Genomic DNA, 17,437 nt, shown 5'->3' with positions numbered 1-17,437 from the left:
TAGGAAGGGTTAAAGTTGTAGTGGTCCAGGAGAGCAAGGAAGGTCAGAAGAGGATGCACCCTTTGGAGGAGTTGTAGAGGGGTGAGTAGATAACCATTGGTGAGAAGGAAGAGCATCCACCAATCCAGAAAAGGTGGTGAAAATATCAAACCAACACTATGACCTTGGTAGGCCTAAAAACCCTCTTTAAAACCCTTAAAAACCCCAAAATTCACCTAGGGCAGTGTATAGACACTTGGACGCCCAGAACTAGAAAAATCCTTGAGCCCTTGCCAAATGAATAGTAGGTCTTTTGGGAAGTTTCATAAGCATATGGATCATCTACAAGAGGGATCCCTAAAAGTCCAGATAGGAGGCCTAATTGGGCACATTCCTTGTAGCCCTATTTTGTAGGAAAAAGACAAAATAGTGAAATCGGTAAGGGGTTGGAAGGTTGAAACCTCTTGGGGGAACATGAATGGATGGGAAACCATGTCTTAGACCTATCATATCCTTGCTAGGACCTAAGAATGTGTGGAACAAGCCAAACCCTTATTAGCCTAAGTAAGGGTTCTTTGAATCTCATGAGTAGGTGAGACCTTAGGAGAAGTAATTCAAGTTGTTGGTGGGTGGATTGGGTAAGGTCAGGGGATTCCACAAGCAGGGGAAGTCCTAGAGACCCTAGGGTGTGGTTAGAACACCTGGTGATCCAAGGAAAGGATCTAAGAGCATAGACTAGGCTAGTCTATCCCAAACCCTATCCCATCAGATTGGTATCAGAGCAAGTTAAAGATTTGGTGGATTGTGCATGTCTCTGTATTCTGTTGAATCAGTAGGGGAGAGCATAATGGCCACTAATGTAGAGCTAGCTAGGGAGGTAGAAGAGAAAAAGGAGAAGAATAGACTCCTTGAAGAAGCTATGAGTGAGATAAGGGACAAGCTGCAAGAAGTGGTGGATCAGAGGACACATGGACCTTGGGGTGAGGACACCAAGGATAAAGGCAAGAAAACTATAGATATAGATGATAATATACTTGAACTAGATCCCTTGTTCAATGAAGAACCTTTCATAAAGGCTATTATGGCTTTGAACACCAAAGCTTTTAAAGGATTGCCACATTTCAGTGGAAGGATGGACAATGACACTGTCATGGAATGGATTGATGGTATGGAGAACCACTTTGAGTGTGAAGGAGTGATAAAAGCTCAAAAGGTTAAGGTTACCAAATCAAGACTAAGGGGAGCAACCTTGACATGGTGGAAGTACCTGCAAGAAGAGAGAGTTAGTAGGGAAGCTACCTATTGCCAGTTGGAAGGCCATGGTGAGTAAGATCAAGGAGAACTACTTACCAGAGGATTATGAAGTCCAACTTCATAAGAAGAGATAGGGATTGAAGCAAAAATACCTTGATGTGACCTCCTACACCAAAGAGTTTCAAAAGCTTTGCCTTAGATCCAAAGTCCAAGAAGAAGAATCTATCAAGGTGCTAGGTATCTAAGCAACCTAAAGTGGAACATTCAAGAGGAAATAAGCCTATGGACTCCCACCACTATCCAAAAAAGTCATTAGCTTGCTGCCAAGGTGGAAGAGAGGAACAAAAGAAATGGAGACTCTAATAATAGGGGTAGAGGCAAAGGTAGAGATCAAATGAATCATTGAGGTGGTTACCAATGCAAGGCAAATGAGCAAAGGAACCAAGGAGAATCCAAGTTGACTGAACATAGCAGTGAAGCCAATCTTAGAGGAGGCCATTCTAGAGGAAGAGGTGCACAAGGGGGTCCAAGTAGGGGTAGAGGTACTGGCAGGGGTAACTCCTACTTTGCAACTATGAAATGTTACAACTGTGGTCAATTGGGACACCCGGCCTATAGATGCCTTGACAAGCCCACCACATCAAGTAGTGGAAAGAGGGTTGCTTATGCTCATGAAGACACATCAAGTAGCAAGACACCTAAGGTGGACCATATTGAATCAAAGATTGGAGAAAAACTGATGTTCAATAGGGTCTTGATAAGACAGCCGGTTAAGAGTGAACCTAAGCATAGGAGAGCATTGTTTAGGGTGAGATGCAAGATCCTTCGTAAAGTTTGCAAGGTGATAGTTGATTCAGGTTCAATTGATAACATAATATCAGAGGAGGCAGCCAAGAAGTTGAAACTCACAAGGATACCCCACACTAACCCTTACAAGGTGACATGGTTGAATCAAGAGTAGAGTGTGCTTGTCAATGAATAGACTTGGGTAGAGTTTTCTATTGGAGGATACAGAGATAAGATCCTTTGTGATGTGTTACCCATGGATTCCTGTCACCTATTACTAGGTAGACCCTAGCAATTCGATAGGAAGGTGATCTATGATGGAGAGGAGAACTCCATTTCCTTCAAGAAGGATAGCAAAACCTTTAAGATTCAGTCTTTGACAAAGAATGAAGAGGGAACCTCAAGAACACCTAGTGTCTTATTGGCTACTGGTAAAGAGTTCTTACACTTGCTACATGAGAAGGAGATAGTGAGGTGTGCCATCTTTGAGAAGCCAAAGGAGGAGGAAGACAAGTTGCAGGCAAAGGTACCCAAGGAGGTGAAGCAAATGTTGCAAGAGTATAAGGACATAGTGAGTGATGGAGCACCTGCAACACTCCCACTAAGAAGGTCTATAAGCCATCAAATAGACTTTGTTCCTGATGCATCCCTACCTAATAAAGCTACATATAAGCTCACACCTGACCAAAACAAAGAGGTGGCAAGGCAAGTGCAGAAGTTGTTGGAACAAGGACTGATCAAGAAGAGCATCAGCCCATGTGCAATCCCGGTAGTGCTAGCATCAAAGAAGGGAGGCAAGTGGAGACGTTGCACTGATTCAAGGGCAATCAATAGGATCACCATAAGGTATAGGTTTCCTATTCCTAGAATAGACGATTTGATGGACTGTTTAGGAGGTGTTATGTATTTTACCAAGTTGGACCTTAAAAGTGGTTATCACCAGATTAGAATTAAGGAGGGTGATGAGTGGAAGACTACTTTTAAGACCACAGAAGGATTGTATGAGTGGCTTGTGATGCCATTTGGACTCACCAATGGGCCAAGAACCTTCATGAGGCTGATGAATGAGGTGTTAAAGGATTTCATAGGCAGGTTTGTGGTGGTGTACCTAGATGACATTCTCATCTATAGTAGAACCAAAGAGGAGCACTTTGAACATTTGAGGTTAGTCTTCGAGAGGTTGCATGAAGAGAAGTTATCAATCAACCTAGAGAAGTGTGACTTCTTGAAGCAAGAACTGGTCTACTTGGGATTTGTAGTGTCTAAGGGAACCTTGAAGATGGATCCAAGCAAAGTGGAGGCAATCTTGAATTGGCCTGCCCCTAGAACAGGGACTGAAGTTAGGAGTTTCCATGGTTTAGCTCAATTCTATAGGAATTTTGTGAGGAACTTCAGTGGCATATGTGCACCAGTCCTTGACACCATAAAAGGAGACCTTAAAACTAAGTTCAAATGGACTGAATAGGCTGATAAAGCATTTCAATTATTGAAGCAAGAAGTAGCCACAAAACCCATCCTACTCTTACCTACTTTTGACAAGCTATTCACATTGGAGTGTGATGCAAGTGGAATTGCAGTAGGGGGTGTATTGAGTCAAGAGGGAAGACCTATGGCATTGTTTAGTGAGAAGCTTAATGAGGCCAAGAAGAAGTACTTAGCCTATGACCTAGAGTTGTATGTGTGTATGGTGAAAATGGATAGCAATAATAACAATATTGAAAGGCTAAATGAATTCAACCACAAAACCCTAGCCTAACAACAACAAAGATCCACCATAACATATGAAGATTACCTAAGACAATGCAAATCACATGAAATCACAAAGATTATACCATCACATGTCCAATAGGGTTTTGATCTCCATTCTTCCTATCTCCATTGATCTTGCTTGATATATTTGCTCTCAGATTTTATGTGCACAAGAGCTCAACAAAGAACAGAATGTGGTTGCAAGTAGGATCGTAGTGTAGTCGAGTCCTCCAAATTGTCGATTAGGGTTTGATAATGAAGAAGGCATCTCCTTAAATAGAAGACACAATATGAAATGGAGGGATAAGATTGAGAGGTGTAAAAGGAGGTCGGCTATGATTAGAGGGTAGGTAAAAGAAATAATAAAATAATGAAAGGGGTAGGTAGTGTATGAATTAAGAGATGAATGACATGTGTCATAGGTAGAAAAGGCTAATGAATTAATTAAATAAATAAAGATTTATTTAATTAATAGAATAAATGAGATCAATTAAATAAATAAGATATTTATTTAATTTAGGAAAATGATAATTTAAATAAATAAATGTATTTATTTAAATGAGAAATAAGGCTAGAAGAGGATAAATGAATTAATTAAATAAATAAGGATTTATTTAATTAATAGAAGAATTAGGCTTAGATAATTAAATAAATAAAATATTTATTTAATTAGACATGACAATTTTAGGTGTCTACAGTATGCACTAGTTCAGTCTCTCAAAAAGTGGAGACATTACCTACTCCCAAAGGAATTTGTGGTGTTCACAGATAACCAGGCTTTGAGTTACATTAACACTCAAGAGAAGCTTAGCAATAGACATTTGAAATGGATGGAATACCTCCAATCCTTCACCTTCACCATCAAGCATAAAAAGGGGCAACTCAACAAGGTGGCAAATGCTTTAAGCAAGAAGTTGTTGACATTTCAAGAGTTACAGTTGCAGAGCATAGAAATAGAAGGTTTCAAGGACTTGTATGAAGGAGATGAAGACTTCTCCTCAGCCTATAAGGTTTGCAAGGAGTTTGAGAATTATTTTCATAGTGAGTATGCAAATTACACTCTCCAAAATGGTCTCTTGTTCAAAGGCAATCAGTTGTGTGTGCTTAGAGGATCCATGAGAGAAAACCTCATCCAAGAAAAACACAATGGTAGTCTAAGTGGACACTTTGGAGTCAACAAAACTCTGGATCTAGTATGGAGGTACTACTATTGGCCCAAGTTGTCAAGAGATGTGAAAAGGTATGTGGAGCAATGTGGTGTGTGTCAAAGGGCAAAAGGAGGATCAAGTAATGCAGGTCTCTATCAACAATTACCAGTCCCAAATAGGCATTGGGAATGTATAAGCATGGACTCTGTAGTATGACTCCCCAAGATAAAGACAGGTGTGGATAGCATCTATGTGGTAGTAGATAGATTTTCCAAGATGAGCCATTTCATTCCATGTAGAACTACACATGATGCTAGCTATATTGCACATCTCTTATTTAAGGAGATTGTAAGGATTCATGGACTCCCATTAAGCATTATTTCAGATAGGGACAGCAAGTTCATGGGCCATTTTTGGCAAACATTATGGAGGATACTAGGAACTAATCTCTCATTTAGCTCAGCTTACCATCCACAAATGGATGGTCAAACTGAAGTCATTAATAGGGTGTTAGGCAACTTGTTGAGCTGTCTAACCAAGGAGTGTGGGCAGACATAGGATCTAATCATTCCACAAGAAGAGTATGCCTATAATGACAGTGTGAATAGGACCACTGGAAGGAGTCCTTTTGAGGTTGTCTATGGTAGCCACCCAAGGGGAGTGTGTGAACTCAGGGAACTTGGCTCCATGGAGATGAAGAGTGGTCAAGTAGTGGATTTCACTCAAACCATCAAGGAGATCCAAGAGCAGGTCAAGAAAGCCATCCTATAAGCTACTCAAAAACTGAATGCCAAAGTGTATGAAAGAAGGAGAGAGGTTCAGTTCAAAGTGGGTGACTATGTGATGGTCCATCTGAGCAAAGCTAGAATGCAAAGTAGCAAGCCTACTAAACTACAAATGAAGAGGGTAGGACCTTGTAGAATTCTATCAAAATATGGTGAGAATGTCCACAAGGTTGATCTTCCTTCAGACTTAGCCATTTCACCAGTCTTCAATGTTGTTGATCTGATAATGTACAAGGGTGAGATAGCAAGGTAGACTGAGAATCAAGCCAAGGTACTATAAGACTTGGATGTGAATGCCTTACCTCAGGTGAAGCAGCCCATAGTAGAGGAGATCTTGGAGTCAAGGGTGAAGAAGTCTACTAGACACCAAGTCTACATGGAGCACCTGGTGAAGTGGGCAGGTCAACCTATGTTTGAAGCTACTTAGGTTGAAGAGGACAAGTTCAAGAAGCTTGGCATTGATCCTGCTCTTCTCACTCCCCTAATTCCTTATTTTTTTGCAAAGGGGGAGTATGGTGTAGGAGAAACCTTCAAAGGTCTCCCACCATTTGATTTTGTTGTGTTCTTGCTTCTTTAAGAAGCCATTGTAAATATAATAAGAGCCTTGAGCTCATTGGTTCTGTTAGGTCCTAGTTCAGGTCCTAGGCTAATGAGTCTAAGTTGAGTTTTCTTGTGGAGTAGAGTGTATGTGTGCCTTGATGTGTTTAGGGTCCTTCTTAGCATGGTGGTATCCACAGGATGGCCCAATGTGGGCCTAGGAGTCAAGAAAAGCAACATTGAGAAAGTTGCTCAAAAGTTGCAAAAGTTGCATGACAATGTTTCAAAGCTGTCAAGCAACTTTTCCACCTAGTAGGTCAAAATCCTTAGTTTAGCATGGACAACCCTAATATGGGCACACTGACTGAGGAAGGGCACTATATATAGTTGCAAACCCTAAGATGATGGGTTGGATGTTAGTTTTGTATGGCCCAAAGGAAAGTGACTTGACTGTGACTGTAATTTTGTTGCCAGTCGGCACTAATGGAGCAATGAAGGATTGATAATGGATTGATCTTCAAGAAAAACTATTTAGAGAGTCTTGTATGGTGTATATACTTTCATTTTGAGCATTATATTAGGTTTTTTTTTGCCGATGTTGTGTGTTTGTAAATATTTTGTAAACTACCTTCTCACTGTCCAGTTTTGGACTGTTTTGAGAAAATGGGTTGATAACTCCTTTCCCCATTGTGGAATCATCATGAAACCATGGGGAATAGGAGTAAAAACCCTATAAATTACCTTAAATAAAGAAGGGCCCTTGAAGCTATAGGGAAGCCAACCAAAGAGCCACTCCTAGGTGAGACTAGACAATGCCCGGCTAGGAAGGGTTAAAGTTGTAGTGGTCCAGGAGAGCAAGGAAGGTCAAAAGAGGATGCACCCTTTGGAGGATTTGTAGAGGGGTTAGTAGATCACCATTGGTGAGAAGGAGGAGCTACCACCAATCTAGACAAGGTGGTGAAAATATCAAACCAACACTATGACCCTGGTAGGCCTAAAAACCGTCTTTATAACCCTTAAAAACCCCAAAATTCACCTAGGGCAGTGTACGGACACTTGGAGGCCCAAAAGTAGAAAAATACTTGAGCCCTTGCCAAATGAATAGTAGGTCTTTTGGGAAGTTTCACAAGCATATGCATCATCTACAAGAGGGAGCCCTAAAAGTCCGGATAGGAGGCCTAATTGGGCACATTCCTTGTAGCCCTATTTTGTAGGAAAAAGACAAAATAGTGAAATTGGTAAGGGGTTGGAAGGTTGAAACCTCTTGGGGGCACATGAATGGATGGGAAACTATGTCTTAGACCTGTCCTATCCTTGCTAGGACCTAAGAAGGTGTGGAACAAGCCAAACCCTTATTAGCCTAAGTAAGGGTTCTTTGAATCTCATGAGCAGGTGAGACCTTAGGAGAAGTAATTCAAGTTGTTGGTGGGTGGATTGGGCAAGGTCAGGGGATTCCACAAGTAGGGGAAGTCCTAGAGACCCTATGATGTGGTTAGAACACCTAGTGATCCAAGGAAAGGATCTAAGAGCATAGACTAGGCTAGTCTATCCCAAACCCTATCCCATCAGGATTCCACTCGTGGTCAAAAGTCAGAGCATAATTATGCAAATAAAATTCACATAAAAAATTCTTAACATCTATAGGAGAGTTTTGATAAATAGTATAAAATTCCTCTGGGGTATCTAGAGAAGGACTAAGATCCCTAACAATGCGGTTTAGCTTGAAACTTAAATACTGCTCTTTTGAATATAATGCATAAACTCTTGGAGGATCCTTGCATGGCATCAACTCAAGAACCATACAGGCAATTTTGTCTACCTTAGCTTGCAATTCCACAATTTGATTATCCCTCTTTTAAATTTCTTTCTGTTGTTTATCAATAACTCCATGTAACCTAGACCTTTCTATCTCCCACTACCTATAAATGTAAGTGCAATAGATAAATTAGTGAGAGATGAAGGGGGCCTGTTAGTTGTTACCTAAGGGCATGATATTTCTTCAACCAATTCTCCAAACTATTTTGCTAAATGTGCCAAATTTGACAGTCTGTCGGCTCCATGTTCTTCTTGTGGTTGAATCTCTATTTGACTTCCATGCCCTTCCTCCGACGTTTCTACAAAAATGATTTCAACCACTTCCCCTGTTGCTCGATTTTTCTATTTACCCCGCCAACTTCTTCTTGCATACATTCTCAAAGTGGCTATAGGAGAATGTTCTTTTACCTTATGCCTTTAAGCTATAGGAGAAACCTGCGCTGCTTGATGTTGTTCTATGGTTTCTTTCTCTGCATCAATTGTTTCTATTTCTTTCCCTTTCCTTTTAGAAGATGTCACTTTGAAAATGAGTGGAGGGCAGCCCAATATTTGTTTCAATCACCATTTCTTCTGCAATAGTCAAGGTTTCATTGGCAACATGAGGAACATTCTCTGTAGAAACCCTAGGAGATGAGGGCTCTTCAATATCTTCCTCTTGGGCTGCTATTTCTTCTGCAGCAAGAATAATTTCCTCCCTAAATTGTAGGATATCTTTGAATGCCCCTATGCCATCTGAGAGACATCTTTGAGAGAACATTCTACTAACAATTTAATCAAACCATGATGACTAACAGAACGATTTCCACCCCTCTATGTTTCCTTTGCACTTATGGAAATAAGATGATACAAAAAATTGGGAACAATTACCCTTCGGCCATGTCGTAAATGACTAAGCAATTTAAAATGGACCGAATGCAAATTTGAGTACCTTCCATCACAGGTAATGTATTTCATCACATACAATGTCACCTAGGGCCATTCCATTGGAAGAGATATCCGTCTGGTTCCCTGTTTGTCCACACTCAGGGGTCCATCTATTTTGTGAGTAAACTCTTCCCTAGCACTTCTTGCATCCTTAAATTCAAGAAATAGTTCTCCTTCCTCAAGCAACCTAGTAACTGCAGCTATCTGTTACTCTGTAACAATGACTCTCAATCCCTTGACAGAGGCCTCTCCTTCGTTGTATGTACGCATGAATTCATAGGCAATTTCTTCGTTGAAATCCACTATTTTCAAAAAATAATCAATCTGTTAGGATTCCCAAAGATACTGAGGGGGGGGGGGTGAATCTGTATCTAACTGGTATATCAAATTAATCGATTTAAAACATGAAAAGCATATTAAAACTGTGTACTGGTAAGCTAGAAATAATGCAGTAAATAAGAACAATAACAACAACATGAGAAGCACACCATAACATAGTATTTAATGAGGAAACCTCGGTGGGATTTGTGACCCACAATATTCGCTTACTGGCCAATAGGGGAATATTACTCTTACAATAGGGGCCTGCACATGTAGGAAGGCCAAGTGCCTAGAGCTCACTACTCAATTATAAAAGAAGTCACACTGACTTACAAAAATGGATTATACTAATCCAATGTCTTGTACTGCTTCAGATCAGCATATGCTTTGCCAGATTTAGTACCAGTTTAAGCTCTGCTACTACATAAATCCTTAACCAATAATTCACATATTAGTTCTGCATATTTCACATCCTATCTCATGTCCTCAAAATGATCTAAAATTATCTCATACATATATGAGTCATATTACAATCCACCATGTCGGCTTACAAAAGATTTTACAGTTAATTACAAAATATAAATACATAAAATTCCTGTTGGCTAGGGTGTCGGTATTCTTCCTTTTTGTTGTTGGTGTTCTGTGTGCTGGTGTAGAGTCTGTCGGTGTTGGTGCCTATGTCTGCCTGCCGGTATCACATGATTTAAAGGTTGCCATAAATGACAATACCTTCAATCACCTACAATTTCCATTGGAGTGTGCATTTGCCAACAATCTCCCCCTTTGGCATTGATGGCAACACTCATGAGAAAAATTCAAGAATGCATCCGAAAATTGAAGTCCAAAAAAAACTTTGCCAAAAATGTATGCTCCCCCTGAGCAGATAATATCTACTTCCTTCTGACCATTTTTCTCATTATACTACTCCCCCTTTGACATCAATGACAAAGGTTGTCATTCACTGTTAGTGGAGTCCTGCTTGGATTCTTGTAACCGGTGGGTTACAATCTGAAAGATATTTGTTAAAATCAAATTTATACTATTACTGAATGTTTTGTTGTCTTTTATTGCCTCTTGTGTTCTCTTCACTGTACCGGTGAGTATGTGCATTTTCTCTTCTAATGTCTTCAATCCAAGAACCAGAGCCTCATATATTTCTTTTCTCAAAGAAATGAGGTATTCTAGTCTTGGACCAAGTCTGCATTTCAAGTCCTTTGCTTTATCCTTTATTCTTTGTTTGTCATTCTCTAAATTCTTGATTTTCTCTTCTTGCTCTGCTATCTTCTTTTCTATCTCCAAAACTGAATCCGATGATCCTATCAAATTGTCAGCAATATTGTTTATCTTATCTTGTGCTTTGCTGATTTCCTTGTTAAGGTCTTCTGTTAAGACATTTGTTTTACAAGTGTCCTTGTATAGTTTCTTAAAGTCAAGAATTATTTCTCCAATTTCCAGTAATAGGGTATCCATTTTCTCATTGTTCTTGTTCACAATATCCTCAAAGAATTTCTCTTTTTCTTTAATCATTTTCTCTTTAAATGTATCCTCATTTATTTGATCAACAGTTAATATGTTTCCGGCGATGAACTTAGACAATGTGTCTAGTTGACCTAAAGAATCCTTATTATCAACAATGCACTTTGGTGCTATCAATTTAAGAATTGGAATTGTATCATCAATAGCCTTATAGGCTTGTGCATTACATTGTGTGATCTTCTTTATTGAATCCAACAAGACCTCTGTTACATTTGTAGGTCTGAATTCTGCCATAGATGTACTAGATGTTTGTCCAATAGTCTTTACAATAGCCATGCTACCGGTTGTGGTAATCACCTTACTTGATTCGACCTCTGGTGGGTCAGTCTATGTTTGCATTTCTACAAACAAAGGTTTATGCTTTTCAGTTTGGGCCGGTGGCACTGCCTCTGTCTGAACCTGTGCTTCAATCTATACCTGTTTTAGATTCTCTATCTGTGTCTGAGAAGGTATCTCTGAGCTTTCAACTACTACTTTCTCAGATGTAATCTCTGTTTGTACCTCTGAACTCTCTTTTGCTGGTTCTTTAGATGGTTTTTCAGTTGTTTCTGTGGGATGCAAAATTCATATTCTATTAACAAAGTAATCCCTAATCAAAATTTAACAAACAATACAATGAAATAACACAACCAAGGAAAATAGGAATTACAAATGAAATCAATAAAAACTCCCTATTCTGTGACTGTGTAGAACTTCCATTTCTCTTCTCCTCTTTGTGGTATGATGGCTCTCAGATATTGCATTGGTAACCTGCAAGTGACACAAAGATTCAAAGTTCGTGATTGTTGAAAATGGAGATTGGATGCTCAATTTATAGATTTTTGGATGAGATTGATTGAAAGGTGGAACTCAGGTGAGCTCAAATGAAAATTGATAGTTGAACTACTGATTGTAGGAGTGGAACTCAATAGATTGAATAGATTAATTGAGTTAACTGATTGAGAAAAAGCTGATTGAGGGAAGAAAAAGAATGATTGGAGGAAATAAAGAGGATGACAAAGAAAGCTTAATTTAAAAAAAGCTAACTGAAAGATGGAAATAGAAGTTGAAGAGATAAATGATTTAATTAATTAATTGATTTAATTAATTAATTTAGCATGTGCTTCCATTTAGATTTAGATTATTAATTTAATCTTTGCATGAGATATTATTCAAATAATTGAATTTATTAATTCAATTTAGTATTTGAATATATTTAGAACTTGACTTTGATTTTCAATTTGGTTTCTGAAATCATGCACATGTAATTGAATTTGGAAGAAATTAGAAGAATATGAAATTAAATGAAATTAGATTTTGGGGATTTGGAATTGAATAATTAATTAGCTAATTAAATAATTTAAATAAACTATTTAATTATTTAGAAATGGAATTTAATTAAATAATAAAGATTATTTAATTTAAGGGATTAAATCACAATTAATTAAATAATAAATATTTAATTAATATTTAGAAGAGGGTTGAATGATTAGATGATTAGAGATAGAAATTGAATAATTAGTAACTTATTTAAATAATAAAGATTATTTAAATTGGGGAATTAATCACAATTAATTAAATAATAAATATTTAATTAATATTAAAAAATGATTACAATGATTAAAGAATGGGAAAATAGAATAATTAATAAGATGATGAGGAAATATGAAATTAGAAGAAATAGATTAATTAAATTAATTAAATAATAAAGATTATTTAATCAATTAGAGGAATAATTAGTACATGATCAATGAGACATTTTTAGGTGTCTATAGTTTCTACCGGTTTCTCAGTGGTATCCTCAGCCAGTTGTTCTGCCTGTGTAGGTTTTTCTATGCTTATCTTAACCTCTGCAGCCGGTGACTCAATAGTCACATCTTCCTCCTTATCTTCAGTGGTTTCTCTATCAACCACAACATTACTTCCTAGGTGTCTACATTCACAGTATACAAAATTTCAGACTCAGGATTTGTATCCTCTAGTGGAGTCTTCATACTTTCTGTGGCCGGTTGACTGTCAGTAGTATCTACCGGTGGAGTATCTGAAAGAGGTGGGGGTATATTGTCAATTATTTTAAGGCTTGGAGGTCCACCTACCTTACCTTTCCCCTTATCTCTATCCTTTTGATATACTTTAATAGTTTTTGGTTTGACTAATTCTTCCTGTTTTTCTTTTTCCACAAAGAATATATCCCATGCATCTACTATTTCCTCAGAGACTTCCCTTACTCTACCTACCATCAGTGCTACATGCCGGTGAGCAATAGAGAATACTGTCTGGTTTGCTTCACTGATAAGTTTATCAATTTCATCAGTTGCGTTGATTGGATGTACTGTAAGTAGTTTTTCAATCTTAATTTCCTTGTCGAGCTCAACGATTGCTAGCCTTCTAGCTTCTAATCTCCTATATAGATCATTTGGAATTTCATCAACAACTTCCATCAAAAATTTCTTGTATATATCTAAGTGTAAGATTACACTGTTCTCTATGCTTTCCTTATCATCAGCTGATAGTGTATTGTATATTTTGTTGATGTTCTTCAGCTTACCATCCTCTGTAATTTCACTAAGAAGTTTGTCTATTGGGGCAATATCTTGTTTCAACTTCTTCTTCTTAGTAGTCAATTTCTTTGCCAGAGGCCTTACTACCTGTTGTTTTTGTCTTGTTCTTTTTGGTGTAGGAGAGGGTGTTGGTGTGGGTTTTCTTTTCCTTTCTACCCTTTTAAATACTTCAAGTATATCACTCTCAGAAGAAGTTCCAACTGGTGAAAGATGAGTTTCCGATTGAGGTGCTTCCAACTCACTTTCACTTATACCAGTTTGTCTCAAAACATCTTCCTTGATTGCTTTATCCTATCGAGTTCCTTTCCTTATAGTTGCTTCAACTTTCTTAACCTTTTTCCTTGATTGAATTCCACTTTCTATTGTTTTGGCATTTCCAAAGACTTCCTCAGTAGGTTCATTGGGTGCTTCAAGGAGGGCTTTTGCATAAGTTTCAATGATATTGTCATCTGTCCCATAGCCCATTTCAGTTACCTAGATAGTTCTAGGGACAACTCCCTCCATCCAAATTTCATCTTTCTTGATCACAAAACAAATTTCCTTTTGATATTTATCCACAATAGCTTGTGACAGTCTTACTCTAGTTTTCATTCGAGTCTTCAATGCTTGAAAATGTTCATTTAGGTTTTTCTCTTGGTTTTCTCCCGTATTGTTCAATAGATCCAATAGTTGTTTTCCTACCGGAATGTCAAAACCAAAATCTCTTGGACCAATACTAGGTACTTGTTTTGTTATGTACAACATCAAACAAACAAGCAAATTTCCAAATCTAAATGTTCATTTCTTATCTCTTTTAATCTTTCCTAGATTGTCTAACAATTCATCTTTGAGCCATTCACATATATCTATCCTTGCATTATCATTGACCATATCATAGGCACTTTTGATACATAGGCTAGAAACTGAGTTCAACCTATTTGCATGTGTAGCCTTATAACCTAATATCATACTGATAAAGTTGACATTTATGTCTTCTACATCGTTTACTCTTAAAGACCTTTTGTCGAATGTTGCACCGGTTAAGTTTATCATTGTGTCATTTGAGATCTTTGTTTTGTCAGGTCTGTTACTGGTGGAAGGTAACCCTATTACAACTTTTACCGCTTCTTTTGTGATTTTATGAATTGAATCTAACTAGAAAAATTCACCATGTACTCTTCTTAACACAATCCTTATGATATCCTTGGGAAAATCCGGGATACTAAGGATTTCTAGTAAAACCTAGGGTTTCCACTATCTTATGTTCTGGCTTGATATTTCTAGATTCATCACAAATCATAGTGCTATACATGTTTTTAATTTTATCATCAGCTAATTCCTCAATATGACAATATATATACATCCTAGGGTCTTCAACATATACTACTCTCTTAGGAATTTGAGAAAATGTACCTATGCTATCATCTTTCTTTGCAATTCAGGAACCAGTTTGAAAATGAGTCTAGGGTGCTTAATAACCTCAACAACATTAGGGTTTGCAATAAATTCAGGAGTGGATGAATATTCCATAGCTATGAATACCTCAATCTACCTTAAGGATGAATGCTTTGATGGATTGCTTCACTTTTTTGCTTGTTTTGCCTTTGCTCAGGAATTTTCGTGCTTTCGAAGATTTGAATGCTCAGTGAATGAAAAAGGAGCCAAAACACTTGCTTTATAATGCTATTTTCTCCAACTACCACATTTAATGCTTGTCGGTTAAGTCACAACTTAACTTATATGCCGGTATAGAAGTAATTTCAACTTCTCACCATCAATCGAGGGGATAATAGTATGTTTTTCATTTTTTTGCTAAACCCCCAAAGGATTTCCTTCAATTAGATGAAGAGTCTCCTACCGGTAGAGTGGTACTTTGTTCTGCTAGTGGAGGGGTATTCCCTTCAACATTCTAATCTAACTTTCTAATCCATTGTTTTGAGAATTCTTGCTTTACCTCTTCAACCTTTTCTTTACCTTTCAAACTAGGACCTTTGGTATTTGCTGGTGATGCCTTATTTCTACAAAATTTTGCAATATTTCCAATCTTGTTACATGCATAACAAGTCACATTGTTCTTTTGAATAGCTTTCCCATATCCTATGCTGGTATGTGTTCTGCATTGATTAGATAAGTGTCCAAATCTTCCACAAATATAACATCTTACATTCATTCTGCAATTTTATGAATTATGACCAACTTTGTTGCATTTAGAACATTGACCGATGGGTGTATTAGTATTTTGATGGTTTCTAGATCTACACTGATTTTCTCTATGACCATACTTGTTACAGTTAAGCGTTTCCCATTGAATTTGTAAGTATTAGGTTGTCTTACCGGTTTGCTATGATCATGATTGTTTGCAGTACCAGAGCTTTCACCAACTTCAAAGCCAAGGCCATTTGTATCACCATTAGGTTTCTAATTCTTCAGCATGTCACCAAGTTCTTCTAAACTTTTCTTGAATTTCTCCTTGTGTTGATTTGCAGCAGTTAGTTCATTCTCCAAGATTCCTTTCTATCTCATGAGTTCAGTTCTATCATTTTGTGTGTGCATTAGATCTGTCTTCAACATATCATTTTCATGACTGAGTCTTGTGTTTTCATTTCCAGCATCATTTAGTCTTCTAACCAAGTCTTCTTCATTCTTCTTTCTGTCTTCAATTTCTTTACAGAATCTCATAGTCATATCCTGCATCTCATTCTTTATTGTACTGATTTCTTGTCTTAGCTTGTTTATCGAATCATTATGATTTTCCTTTTCATTTTCATCATTTTGCATCTTTTTATAAAGTTCTCTCCTCATGTTCCTTGCAATAGTAAAGTTCTCTTGAAGTTCTTGAATAATATCCTGAGCACCCTTCAAATCATCCTCAAGTTTGATATTCTTCACTTTTTCTGCATCATAGTCTGTAAGAGTTGTTTCCAATTGCTTTCTCAAGTTTTCCATCTCTACCGGTGACAAGATATTCCTCAAGCTATTAGGATTTTGAAAATAGAGGACCAGGCTCTGATACCAATTGTTAGGATTCCCAAAGATACTGAGAGGGGGGGTGAATCAGTATCTAACCAGTATATCAAATTACTCAATTTAAAACATGAAAAGCATATTAAAACTGTGTACCGGTAAGCCAGAAATAATGCAGTAAATAAGAACAATAACAACAACATGAGAAGCACACCATAACACAGTATTTAACAAGGAAACCTAGTGTGGGAAAAACCTCGGTGGGATTTGTGACCCACAATATTCGCTTACTGGCCAATAAGGGAATATTACTCTTACAATAGGGGCCTACACTTGCAGGAAGGCTAAGTGCCTAGAGCTCATTGCTCAATTATAAAAGAAGTCACACTAACTTACAAAAATGGATTATACTAATCCAATGTCTTGTACTGCTTCAGATCAACATCTATTATGCCAGATTTAGTACCGGTTTAAGCTTTGTTACTACATAAACCTTAACCAATAATTCGCATATTGGGTCTGCATATTTTTCATCCTATCTCATGTCCACAAAATGATCTACAATTCTCTCATACATATATGAGTCATATTACAATCTGCCATGTCAACTTACAAAAGATTTTACAATTAATTACAAAACATAAATACATAAAATTCATGTCGGCCAAGGTGTCGGTATTCTTCCTTTTTCCTGCCGGTGTTCTGTGTGATGGTGTAGAGTCTGTCGGTGCTGGTGCCTATGTCTTCCTATGGGTATCACATGATTGCAAGGTTTCCATCAATGAAAATACCTTCAATCACCTACAATTTCTCATTGGAGTGTGCATTTGCCAACACAATCTACCCATACATATGGAAGTAATGCTCACACTGGACATCCTGCAACAACATGTCATGAATTACAAGTTCATGGTGGATAGCAGCTCCTCCCATGACTATTTCAACTCTCAAAATAATTTCCAACACAGAATGAGGGATTGAAATAACCTGCACAATTGAAAATACTTGTTCTGAGATACTTTACTTACTTCGAGTCCCTTTCATTAATCTTGGTGGCAGGCTGAACTGCTCACTCATGCCACAAAATGTCTTATTCAAAAATGATGTTAGGCAAATCAAA

This window comes from Cryptomeria japonica, chromosome 11 (assembly GCF_030272615.1).
Source record: "Cryptomeria japonica chromosome 11, Sugi_1.0, whole genome shotgun sequence".
NCBI lineage: Eukaryota > Viridiplantae > Streptophyta > Pinopsida > Cupressales > Cupressaceae > Cryptomeria > Cryptomeria japonica.
The sequence above is the reverse complement of the archived record's forward strand: the minus strand, read 5'-3'. Positions refer to the sequence as shown.